Consider the following 12,050-nt stretch of genomic DNA (forward strand, 5'->3'; position numbering starts at 1 on the left):
AAGCAGACAGTTTGGAGAACTGCAAGTAGCCCCATATGAAAGAAAGGAGTTGAGACTGTGCCATTGGATAAAGTTGGGTGGGGTTTTTACGTACCATGACAGAGTTCCTTTTAACCACAGGAAACAGGAAGTGAGCAAAAGTCCAAGGGAGGGGATAGAAAGGAGGGGCAATAAGAGACATTTAAAAGGGGGTGGGGTAGAACTTTTTGTCCATGTGTGGCTACAACTCCAACTCCATGCATAGGGTGGGATGGGCAGTAAGGCTGGAAAGTTGGATCAGAACCAGCCAGTGGAGGGCCTTGAATGCTGGGCCTGCAAGGAAGACAGTGAGGAAAGACTATCTACCTCTCTCAAGGAGAAAACCATCCCACCACAGATGACAGCCCCCTCGCTTCCTGCCCCTAGCAGCACAGTCTGCTTTGACCATTTCTTCTAGTACATTAGTCCCTAATGGCTGGCAAAGGGTCGAGATGATCCTTTAAAGATCGAGTCCAAATCCCTCATTGACAAAGAAGGAAACCAAGGTCAGAGAAGGGGAGAGTTTTAGTCTGTTCAAGCTGCTATAACAAAATACTATAAAGACTAGATGGCTTATAAACAAACATTTATTTGTTACAATTCTGGAGCCTGGGAAGTCCAAGATCAAGGCATTGGCAGACTTGGTGTCTGGTGAGAATCTGCTTCCTGGTTCATAGATGGCTGTCTTCTCGCTGTGTCCCTACAGGGTAGAAGGGGCGAGGTAGCTCTCCGGGGTCCGTTTTATAAGGGCATTAATCCTATTCATGAGGGTTCCGGGCTCATCACCTAATCACCTCCCAAAGGCCCCATCTCCTAACACCATTACACTAGGGGTTGGATTTTACCAAACAAATTTGGAAGGGGAGGACACACACATTCGGTCTATAGCAGGGAGGAACATGTCCAGCAGTGCCAGGCCTGGGATCTAGGCCTCCCCTGTAGTGTCCTGTTGGTACCTCCAACCCTCTTCCAAGGCATAGGACTTGGAGACAAGAGACAAGAGGCATGCCTGGGTTTTCACCCTCCCACCACAAATACTGAGTATGAAAGAGCACAGATAGGGACGCAGATACCCCGCCTTTCTCCTTCACTGAGAAACAGGAAGCCACAGGCTCCTGGGCATGAACAGCCAGGGTGCATGTTTCCAAAAGCTGTCTGTTCCCAGTACAGGGTGGGAGGAGGCAGGTCACCCCAGGCGGGGCCAAGGAGGCTTGTGGCTGAGGAGAGAGGAAAAGTCTCACTCAGCACAGGGGAACAGGACCTTCTCCTGCCATGAAAAGGAAGGATCCTTGAGGTGACTGCCACATCTTCACATTCTCTGTCCGTGTTCTGTCAGTGAACTGGCCAAACCACTTCCCCAAGTCTAGGCTCAGAATGGAGAACGACTGCTCAGTAACCTCTTGCTTCTTGCCACCTGCTTGCCCCACAGCCACTCACAGCTGCCCCCAAAATAGCTCGATCCCACCACTCCCTGAAGACCTACCCCCACCTCGAACCCTGTACTGCTGAAGCTTCCTTGATCTGCATACCCGCTCTCCCTGCCTACCACTTCTCCTTAAGGAGATGCACTGTCCCCACATGGCCCCACACTCCACTCCTGAATGCCAGGCCGCATGTCCACCCACCTCTTCAACACAAACAGAGTGGTCCTCACACCCCGCAAACACCAGCCTCCCTACCCGAGCAGGGCTGTACAACAGAAATATGATGCAAAGACATGTCTAATTTAACATTTTCTAATAGCCACATTAAAAGATTATTAGACAATTAGTAAAAAGGTAAAAAAAAAAAAGGTGAAGTTAATTTTAATAAAATATTTTATTTAATCCAATCTATCCAAAATATTATAATTTCAACATGTAATCAATAGAAAATTATTTTACTGGGTTTTTTGGGACTATCTTTGAAATCCAACGTGGATTTTATACTTATAGTACATCTCAATTCAGACTAGATACTTTCGAAGCTCTCAGTAGCTGCTTGTGGCCAGTGGCCACTGTACTGGCCAGCACAGACCTAGACCAGGAATTGGCAAACTGATAGTATGGATCGGTACCTCAGGCCTGTTACCTGATTGTGTATGACCCTCGAACAAAGAATGGCTTTCATATTTTTAAGTGGTTTTTTAAAAATCAAAGGAATAGTATTTCATGACATAAGTTTTATGAAATTCAAATTTAGTGTCTGCAAATAAAGTTTTTAATTCTGTCAATAAAAATGTATAGAAATATGTTTTATGTCATCTTATATTAAGTACTTACCTACATAATTCCCTCGATTTTGCCTCTTGGCTTGCACAGCGGAAAATGCTATCTGATCCTGTGCAGAACAAGTTGCCCCCTAAACTCCAATACAGGAGCCCCAGATTTGGCTTTGGAATCAGGAGGCCCAGCTCAAATCCTGGCTGCCCCGTGTACCAACTGTGGGATTTAGAACAAGTCATTTCTCCTCAATTTGAGCCTCAATTTTCTACATTTGAAAATGAGTGTAAAGAGGGTGAAAACCTAGCACAGACCACGAGCTGGTCACTCATTCACTCGTTGACAGTGCCTTGCGCTTCACACCTCCGGCGGCAGCACCTACCCACCAGGCCCCTTCACCTGACTCAGTATCTTCTCCGGTGGCACCCCTTCTGCCAGCATCCTTAGCAATCTCCATCTCCACTGGCCGGAGACCTCCATCGGTGGCTTCTGGATCACTTTGGCAGAGCAAACCTCCATCTGCCTGGAACAGCCTCCTCTCTTCCTCACTAAATCCTGTTTCCTGCAAGATGACACCCTCGCCGCCCCAGCAGCGACTTCGGGTTCACTGCCCTGCAGCATCCACTTCTGACCGCAGCACTTCCGGCACGCCCACCAGGCCATCTGCGCGTGCGCATGGCTCGGGTCCCTCCACATAAGGACCAATTCCCGGGCTGGGGGCCAGCCTTATACTCACGCGGGGCTACCAACAGATACTTCCAAACGGCCTGGCGAGGCATGGGCCAGATTTCCAGGACCATTCCTTCCTTCCCCTTCTACCCCCAAGACATAAACCTCATCAGTTCCGACGTTCCACACCTTAATCCTCCCTGCTGCCGGATTCAGCAGTGCCTCCACCCAGGCACAGCCCCGCCCACCTTTCCTAGTCCTTCTGCCCCGCGGCGGCTCCCTTTCCAGAATCAGCCCCAGTCATCCTCTCTCCCGGCCCAGGTCAGCCAGGTCACCTGCTGATTTATGTAGGGCGAGTCTAGGCTCTAGCGCCTAGCCTACTCATTTTTCTTTGTCACCTCCTGCCAGTAAATCTTTTCCTCCTGGGGAAGTGTTCCTTCTAAAATCGACCTTCTTTTCTGGCTGCCAGGTTAGTACGCCTAGCAATGAAGAATAATGTACAAGAATTGAAAGAATTGAACTTGTTGCCAAGTACTCTTGTCCCCAATCAATGTTCCTCCACTTTGCCAAAAAAGGTGAGAACTGGCCTCCCACTGGTAAGGCTTTGAGCCCTGACCTGGGGTGGAGAGCTTCCTGCCAGTCACCAGATTCTATTTCTTCATTCTAGCCACTTCGCAGGTTCCGCCCCCGGCCCACACACACATTTTTATTGAGATATAATTGACATACCATAAAATACACCCACTCATAGTGTACAGTTCAGTAGTTTTAGCATAGTCACAGAGTTGTCACTAAATTTAGAACATTTGCATCACCTAAGAAGAAACCCTTACCCGCCAGCAGCCATTCCCATCCTGAACCCTCCCTCCAGCCCCCACAATGACTGATCTACATTCCATTTCTATAGATCTGCCTGTTCTGGACATATATAAATGGAATCATGTGGCCTTTTGCGCCCAGCATAATGGGTTCATCCATACAATAGCACGGATCAGTATCTCATTCCTCCTTATTGCCAAATCATTTCCCACTTCTGCTGGTACCTCCTCAGAGGCCAACTAGAACATGTGGAAGCACCCAGGGTTCAGTCTTCTTCTCTTCAACTCTATCCATTCAGTCCCTGGTGATCTCACCCAGTCTCCTGGCACAAAATACCACCTCTATGCAAGAAGCTCACAGATCTCTCTCCCTAGTCTGGCCCTTTCCCATGAGCTCCAGGTGCACAGGTGCTGCAGCCTCCCACACACCTGTGCTCGGAGGACATCTCAGGCATCAGGTTTAACACACCCAGTACAGAAAACCACAGACTGAGCTCAATTGATGCAAGAATGCTTATAAATATAAGCAAACACCATCCAACTGCACATTAATAATAATTTTAAATCATAACCAAACAAGGCTTATTCCAGAAAATCAAGGACGGTTTAATATTAGGAACTCTTAATATAATGCAACATATTAATAGATAAAATAAGAAAAAAAAAGTCTTATCAATATATACTAACAGGATATTTGATAAATTTCAACATATATATTTTTAGTAAACGCTCTTGACAAAACAGAATAAAATGAACATTTCAAAAAACAACCAGCTCCCTGCCTCTGAGTATCAGGACAAGAAAATTCACTCAGGATCAAGGCCTGGGGGGTTCTCTCCCCATATGCCCTGTGCACCATCTTCATTCTGGACCCTTATCCAGGAGGAGCCCATGGACATGGCCTGCTGACAGAGCTGGAGGTAGGACCATCACCCAGGGACTGACCAGGCCCCCACTGCTCCCACCCTTCTGCTGGCAAGTCTGGCATCTGCAAACCTCAGAGGGAGGGGGCTGTCAGCTAGGCAAAATCCAGAACACTGTCACCATGACAACCAGTCCCAGCCTCCAGACAGGTACAAAGCTGTCTGGCTTAGCCTCATCATGCTGGGTCTGGGGACCCTGCTTCCCCGGAATTTTTTTCAAGACAGCCACTCACAAACTGCCTGGACCAGTCCCAGAATGTGTCCTTGGTCACTGCTAAACTGATCAGGGACATCTAGGCCTTAGCCGCCCCCACAGCGCCCTCTCTAGAGCAGAATTCTCTGAGTGCCATCTTTGACAATGTCATGACCCTGTGTGCCATGTTGCCCCTGCTGCTCTTCACCCGTCTCAACTCCTTTCTGCATCAGAGGACCCCCCAATCTGTTTGGGTCCTGGGAAGCCTTGTGGCTATCCTCCTGGTGTTCCTGATCACTGCTGTCCCACTGAAGGTGCCCCTGGACGCCCTGCCCTTCTTCATCGTCACCAGAATCAAGATCATGCTCATTAATTTGTTCAGTGCCATTCTGCAGGGTGGCCTGCTTGGTCTGTCTGGCCTCCTGCCTGCTAACTACACGGTCCCCATCATGAGCATCTAGAGCCTGGCAGGCATCTTTGGCTCAGTTGCCATGATCTATGCCATCACTAGAGGCTCAGAGCTATTAGAAAGTGCCTTTGGCTATTTTATCACAGCCTGTGGGGGCATCAGTCTGACCATCATCTGTTACCTGGGCCGCCCTGGCTGGAATTCTACTGCTACTACCAGCAGCTCAAGCTCAAAGAGCCTGGGGAGTAGGAGACCAAGACGGACCTCATTAGTAAAGATCCTTCCACTACCTGTCATCTCCCAGGAGAGGAGCCAAGAGCAGGCAAAGAGGAGGCTGGATTTTCAGCCCCTAACTCTCAGCCCACCACCAAAAGCCACTCAATCTGAGCCATCCTCAAAAATACCTTAGTCTCAGCTTTCTCTGTCTGCTTCATTTTCACAGTCACCATTGGGGCGTTTCCCGCCATGACTGCTGAGGTCAAATCCAACACTGCAGACGCCAGCACCTGGGAAGACTCCTTCATTCTCATGTCTTGTTTCTTGACTTTCAATGCCTTTGACTGGCTGGACGGGAGCCTCACAGCCGTGTCCATGTGGCCTGGCTGCCAAGCCTGGTGTTGGCCTGGCTGGTGTTCGTGTCCCTGCTGTGGCTCTGCAACATCTAGCCCTGCCAGTGCCGGGCTGCGGTCTTCGAGCACGACTCAGTTCATCATCTTCTTGGCTGCCTTCACTTTCTCCAACGGCTACCTCACCAGTTTCTTCATATGCTTTGGGCCCAAGAAAGTGATGCCGGCTAAGGCAGAGACAGTTGGAACCATGATGGCCTTCTTTCTGTCTCTTGGCCTGGCACTGGGGGCTGTCTTCTCCTTCCTGTTCCAAGCAATTGTGTGACCAGTGATGAACAGAGGACTGCACCAGCTCCCTGCACCTGACCTTCCCTCTTCAGGGCTGGGCAGGGATGGGCTGGAGGTTTTCTCTTCTAGCTGACTCCCGCTTTCTTATGGCCTGTGCTGGGCCCAGGTGTCCACGCCCCTGAGGAGGGAGCCTCTGGTGGACAGCAGGGACATTGTGGGCCTGAGGATCAGAGTCTAAGGGAGGGGATGCAGTCTCTGCATATGTTTGAAACCTCCCACACTTGGATCTTACTGATCCTTGATTGAGCAGTACAGCAGAGGCCCCTAGGCTCAGAGTGAGTGTGTGAGTGTGTGTGTGTCTGTCTGTCTGTGTCCGTATGTTCATCTGCTTGTACCAGGGTGGCCAGGGGCCAGGACTGCCTATTCTAAGATCCAGTCTGATGTTTCCATGCCTCCCTTCTCCCTCTGTGCCTCTTCTCCCAACCTCCCCCGTCCCTCCTCTGCTCCCCTTGCTTTGTTCCTACCCATCATGCACCCCGTACTGTTGCCATTTTACTGCCTTTGTTATAATCAACAGAAACCAGGTGACTTCGAAGGCTCTCTGACTAAATAAACTTTTTTTCCCTAAAAAAAAAATCGTCTTCCAGAAGCAGTTTCATTAAAGTAAGAAAAAATATAAAGACGCCTTCTTCCATTTATTATTTAACCTTTTCTGGAGGAACCACCAATGCAATTGGACAAGAGAAAAAAAATAGAAATATAAAATAGGAAAATAGCAGGTAAAATCATCATTTGCAGATAATATGATTATATACATGGGAAACCCAAAGAGAATTAACCAAAACACTATTCTAAACTATAAGAGAGTCTACGGCCATGCTACCCTGAACAAGACCGATCTCGTCTGATTTCGGAAGCTAAGTAGGGTTGGGCCTGGTTAGTACTTGAATGTGAGACCACCTAGGAAGACCAAGTGCTATAAGCATAAAAAATAAAAAATAAAAAATAAAAAATAAACTATAAGAGAATTCAGTAAGGTGGCTTTCGTATATACCAACAATAATCAGAAGATATAAAAGAAGAAAGAACCTAAAACACCTAGGAATATACTCAACAGGAAATATTCAAGATAAAGAGGAAGAAAATATGAAATACTTAGGCACACAAAAGATCTGAGCAAATGGAAAGGCCTATTGCGTTCCTGATGAGAAAGATTCACCATCATGATGTTAAACTTCCCTAGACATTTAATAAATTAATTTGTTAGTGCTATCTGAATATAAACACCAAAACTGTATAAGGACAGTCTCCTACTGACAAAGCAAGATGCAGAATACTGTGTGTAACATAAAAAGTAGGGTAAATAACATTAGCGTAAATAGTGTGATAGCGTGAACTATCAACTAGTTCAACTACCTAGTCAACCATCAACAACCATGAACTATGGCCCATGGCCAAATGCAACCCTCTGCCTTTTTTATAAATAATTTTTTTCATGGAAACACAGCCATGTCCATCTTTTTATATATTGGCAACAGCTGCTTTTGTGCTATACAACAGAGTTGAATATTTGCAACAGAGATTATATAGCCCACAGCCTCGGATATTTACCATCTGGCCCTTAACAGAAAACGTTTGCCAATCCCTGATCTAAATCAAATTGTAACAAAGAGAAATGTTCAGTCTCTCTGACTTCATCTTGCTGAAGCCCACTTTGTTCCTATGGCCTTCAGGCTAATAGTTTCTGCTTAGTTTTACATACAGACATGCTAATCATTAGAGGAATTCTGCTTGTGGCTTGAGGAGATAAAGGGAAGTATGTATTGTTTATCAGAGATTTGCAGGAACCTTGTGACCGGACTCACATCAACTAGCACAGTCTTCCTTGGACCTCTGCTGGCGCCCAGATGCCTGCAGTAGTCAATCATCTCTCGCCCTTCCCATTTCCCCTTCTCTTGACATAAAAGAAGCCTGAACTCTGTTCTTTTTTAAGATGGATTTGAGGTACACTAGGTCTTCTATCTTCTCGGTTGGCACCTTCTCATTCAATGAAATTTTCCTTACTCAAAACTCTGACGTTTTGAGTTTTGGCCTTTCGAAGCATGAGGCACATAGACTTTCTCTCCTTGGCAGTATTGGGGTCTGTGGAGAAGAAACACAGGACTAGGAGGGGAATGGCCTGCTGCTCCCAGAATCCTGCCTCTCTCCATCCCCAGCTGGAAGCTATGTCTGAATGATGGAGAGAGAGAGAGGGAGGGAGGGAGGGAGGGAGGGAGGGAGGGAGGGAGGGAGGGAGGGAGGAAAGGAGGGAGGGAAAGGAACCTGGTCTCTGGTTTGTTCTGTGAATGGAGGGTGTCCTTCCCTCTCCAAGCCTCATCATTTCCCTCTGTTATAGGGCAAGGGGGAACAGATGGGCCCTGAATACACTTCCAGTTCTCACATTCTAGGAGTGGGACTGTGACCTCCCTGTCCCCTCCAAAGGCAAAGCAAGAAACCATCTGTCAATAGAGCATAGTCATAAAAAGTTCACAAGACAGAGCTGGCCACAACTGACTCCTATTCATTCCTCCCTGCTCCATAGACAGGGCACACATGCGAGGGAGGAGAGGCTCAAGCTCCGAGGCAGAGAGGGCGAAGACGGGCCTGCTTGACAGAACCCAGCCCCATGGGGTTCAAAGGGGCTTGGGCCATGACAATATCACCTGCTTTCTCCATCTCATCACACCTCATGGAATCCATGCCTTTGAGACAGCTTCATTGTCTGTAGGCAAAGGCCCCTCTGCAGATCGGCACCTGCGTCTGGGACCTAAGTGTCCCTGCAGTTTCAGCCATGGCCACAGTGGCCAACATTTATCCAGCACCTACTTTCTATGCATTTGGTCTTTGCCCACTCCAAATCCACCTGGACTTATTTCTTTTCTCTGCTTGCCTTCTGACCCACTGTCCACCTTTGTTTTCAATTCAGTGAATGCATCCAGAAATCAGTGCGGTTGTTTTCTATTGCTGTTATAACATACAACCCTCAGTGCCTTAGAACAGCACCCATATATTCCCTTCCAGGTTGCAGGTTGGAAGTCCAGGGTGAAGTGGCTGGGTTCTCTGCTTGGTGCTTTCCAAGGCTAAAATCAAAGTTTCCTCCTGCTGTGATCTCACCTGGCACTTGGGGTCGTCTTCTGAGCTCATTCCTGTTGGCAGGATTCGGTTCTTCGTGGTTGTAGAACTGTGTCACCCTTACCTGTCAGCCAGGAGTCCTTCTCAGCTTCTTGCTGCTACTCTTTGATCCTTGCACATGGCTGCCTTCATCTTTAGGTGCCAGATTCAAATTTCTCTGACTCCCCTTCAGGTAACAGCCAGAGGAAGCTCCCCAGACATACTGTCCATTCCCGTTTTCCCACAGCAGCCTGCATAATCTTCCAAAAGCTCAAAGCTAACCAGCTTAACCCCGACTTAAACTCCTGCAGTGCTCCCCAGTTGCCTCAGGATCTAAACAGAACTCCATCAAGTTCATTTGTTCATGTGTTACCTGAGCTATGACTCCCCATCAGGTACCAAGAACCACAGATGGTCTCTACCCTCCTGAAACTTTGTGCTGTGGGACAGAGGGACCCCAAAAGTAAATACAGCTGTGAGCAGCACTGAGGGTAGCCATCTGAGTAGGCCCTGCCACTTGGCCATCTTTAACCCTGCCCTGGCCACCTCCAGGAATTCCCAGCACCCCTCCCTGCCCCTACCCACCAGCCAATCTCAATAGGAAGCAAGTTTTCCCAGATCCCTTCCTAGGTTCCGGTTCTGTATTCTTAGCACTCCTGGTGCTTCCCCATCATACAACGCGGAACCAGAGTTTATAGGCATCCTCCAGGGAGGCAAGGCCTTTCTCTTGTACACCATCACACCCTCCGATGCCAAGCACAATGTTTGACGCACTCCAGGTGCTCATTCCATTCATTTTTGGGATGAACTGGGAGTCCAGTATGTGATGGTTGAGATCCAAACCTCCTCAGCGTTCCCTCTATTCCTGACACTTTACCGACCCACAGACATTGCTGGCAGCAAAAACTCAGGTCTCTCAGAGTTCTAGCCCATGAGCGCCACACTGGCATCCTCTGCCCTGATCTTAAGTGTAAATTGAAGCTGGAGCCCCAGGTGTTGCTGCCTAGGGACCAGCCATGTAAGGAATGGAGCTAACTCTACAGAACAAAGTCCAGCAGGCACGCCTATGTCAATTCCAGGAGGCCTAGGAACAAGGAAGAGATTTTCTGAGGAACAAGGAAGAGATTTTCTGGGCACAAGAACGGAAAATGTGCCCGTGAAGCCCTTACTCAAGAATCCCGTTAAACAGTGGGAGGCAGCATGGCACCCTGGAGAGGGGGCAGGTTATGCAAACACACACACACACACACACACACACACACACACACACACACACACACACACGAGAGTCTTCAACAGAGGATAAATTTCCTGATTTCTGAGAGCACGTAAAGCCAGTGGCAGAGGGCAACAGATGAAGCGGGTGGCAAGCGCTGCAGCCCAGGAGAGGCTGCAGGGCGGGAGGTGGGGGGTGGGGGGACTCTAGGGAAGAGACAGCCAGCACGGCACCCACAAGCCCCCACAAGCCTCAGGACCATGGGAGCAAGAGTCTGCACTGAAACAGCAATGGCACAGGCATCTACCACCAGCCCCAGACAAAAAAGCCATCTGGGAAAAGTACACTTTTGGTAGGAGTTAGTGGCCAGAAAGAGAGCCTGGCCCAGGCTACCACTGGGGATCCAGGGCTAATGAGAGACTCAGTGGCCACCCCAACCCCCCAGCAACTGGAGCCACAGCCCACAGCCCACGGCTTCCCCACAAACCATCCAACCAGAACACAAAGCATCTCATGGCACTGCCTCAGGTTCCCATCTGTTTAATGTCTGGATTAGATGGTCCCTGGGGTCCCTTTGACTTCTAAAAGTCCAGTCCTCCCTTCTAATTTTATCTCCATCAGAAATCAGAGCCCCATGTGACTGCCCACTCCAGGTCACTAGCTGGGAAAGGGGAAGGGAGAGTCAGCACTGACACCACATTAGACACTGCCCAGCCCTCTGCCCCATCACTGCCCACACCTGTCCAGGTGGCCCACAGACTGGCTCAGCCTCACTTGATCCCATGGCCGCACAGGAAGTTCCAGCTCACGCCCTGCTAAGGTCAGAGTTTCCAGTATTGTGGGTTCCCTAAAAAGATCTGTTGAGGGGTGGCTCCATAGTGTAGTGGTTTGCACATCTGCTTTACACGCAGAAGGTCCTGGGTTCATGTCCCAGGTGGAGCCATTGACCATACCCTGAGTGCACCCGGGGCACCAGGCCCAGGGTGAGCCAGGCCCGGGGTGAGCCAGGCCCCACGTGAGCCAGGCCCTGGGTGTGCACCGTGAGCACATGGGAGGAGACGCCCTGCCTTCAGAGATCCAGTTCTTAAGGGGAGACAGCAACACCTGTAGGTCAGGGGTGGAAGTTGGGGTTGGGGAATTAAAGAGGGGAAAAACATTATCTGTTGAATTCCTAACCCCTGGGACCTGTGCATGTGACCTTATTTGGTAACAGGGTCTTTACAGAGGTCATCAAGTTAAGATGAGGCCATTAGGGTGCTTCTCAATCCAATGTGACTGATGTCCTTATAGGAAGAGGAAAAATGCCAATGTGAAGACAGAGACCCACAGAAAGAAAGTCATGTGATGATGGAGGCACACGTTGATGTGTCTGCAAGCCAAGGAACACCACAGACTGCCGGCCACACCAGAAGCCCCCATTGGAGGGCTTCAGGGCAAGAGCACAGATGGAGTCTCGACTCCCCTTTTCTATTCCTACCTGCCTCACTATGTACTGTATAGTGAGGGACCCACATGCGCATATATGGATGCCCCAAGCCAAACGTCCATGCTCTGTGCACCATCTACCCACCAACACCTAGGCCACCCTTTATACCTACC

At 49.0% G+C, this 12,050-nt stretch overlaps 2 pseudogenes; both read left to right on the plus strand.

Annotated features, from left to right (window-relative positions):
- The first annotated feature begins 3,438 nt into the window (after positions 1-3,438).
- On the plus strand, positions 3,439-6,145 carry LOC105293629 (annotated as a pseudogene).
- An 806-nt stretch (positions 6,146-6,951) lies between these two features.
- LOC111741173 lies at positions 6,952-7,070 on the plus strand (annotated as a pseudogene).
- Positions 7,071-12,050: the final 4,980 nt, after the last annotated feature.

This window comes from Pteropus vampyrus, unplaced genomic scaffold (assembly GCF_000151845.1).
Source record: "Pteropus vampyrus isolate Shadow unplaced genomic scaffold, Pvam_2.0 Scaffold74, whole genome shotgun sequence".
In the NCBI taxonomy this organism is placed as follows: Eukaryota; Metazoa; Chordata; class Mammalia; order Chiroptera; family Pteropodidae; genus Pteropus; species Pteropus vampyrus.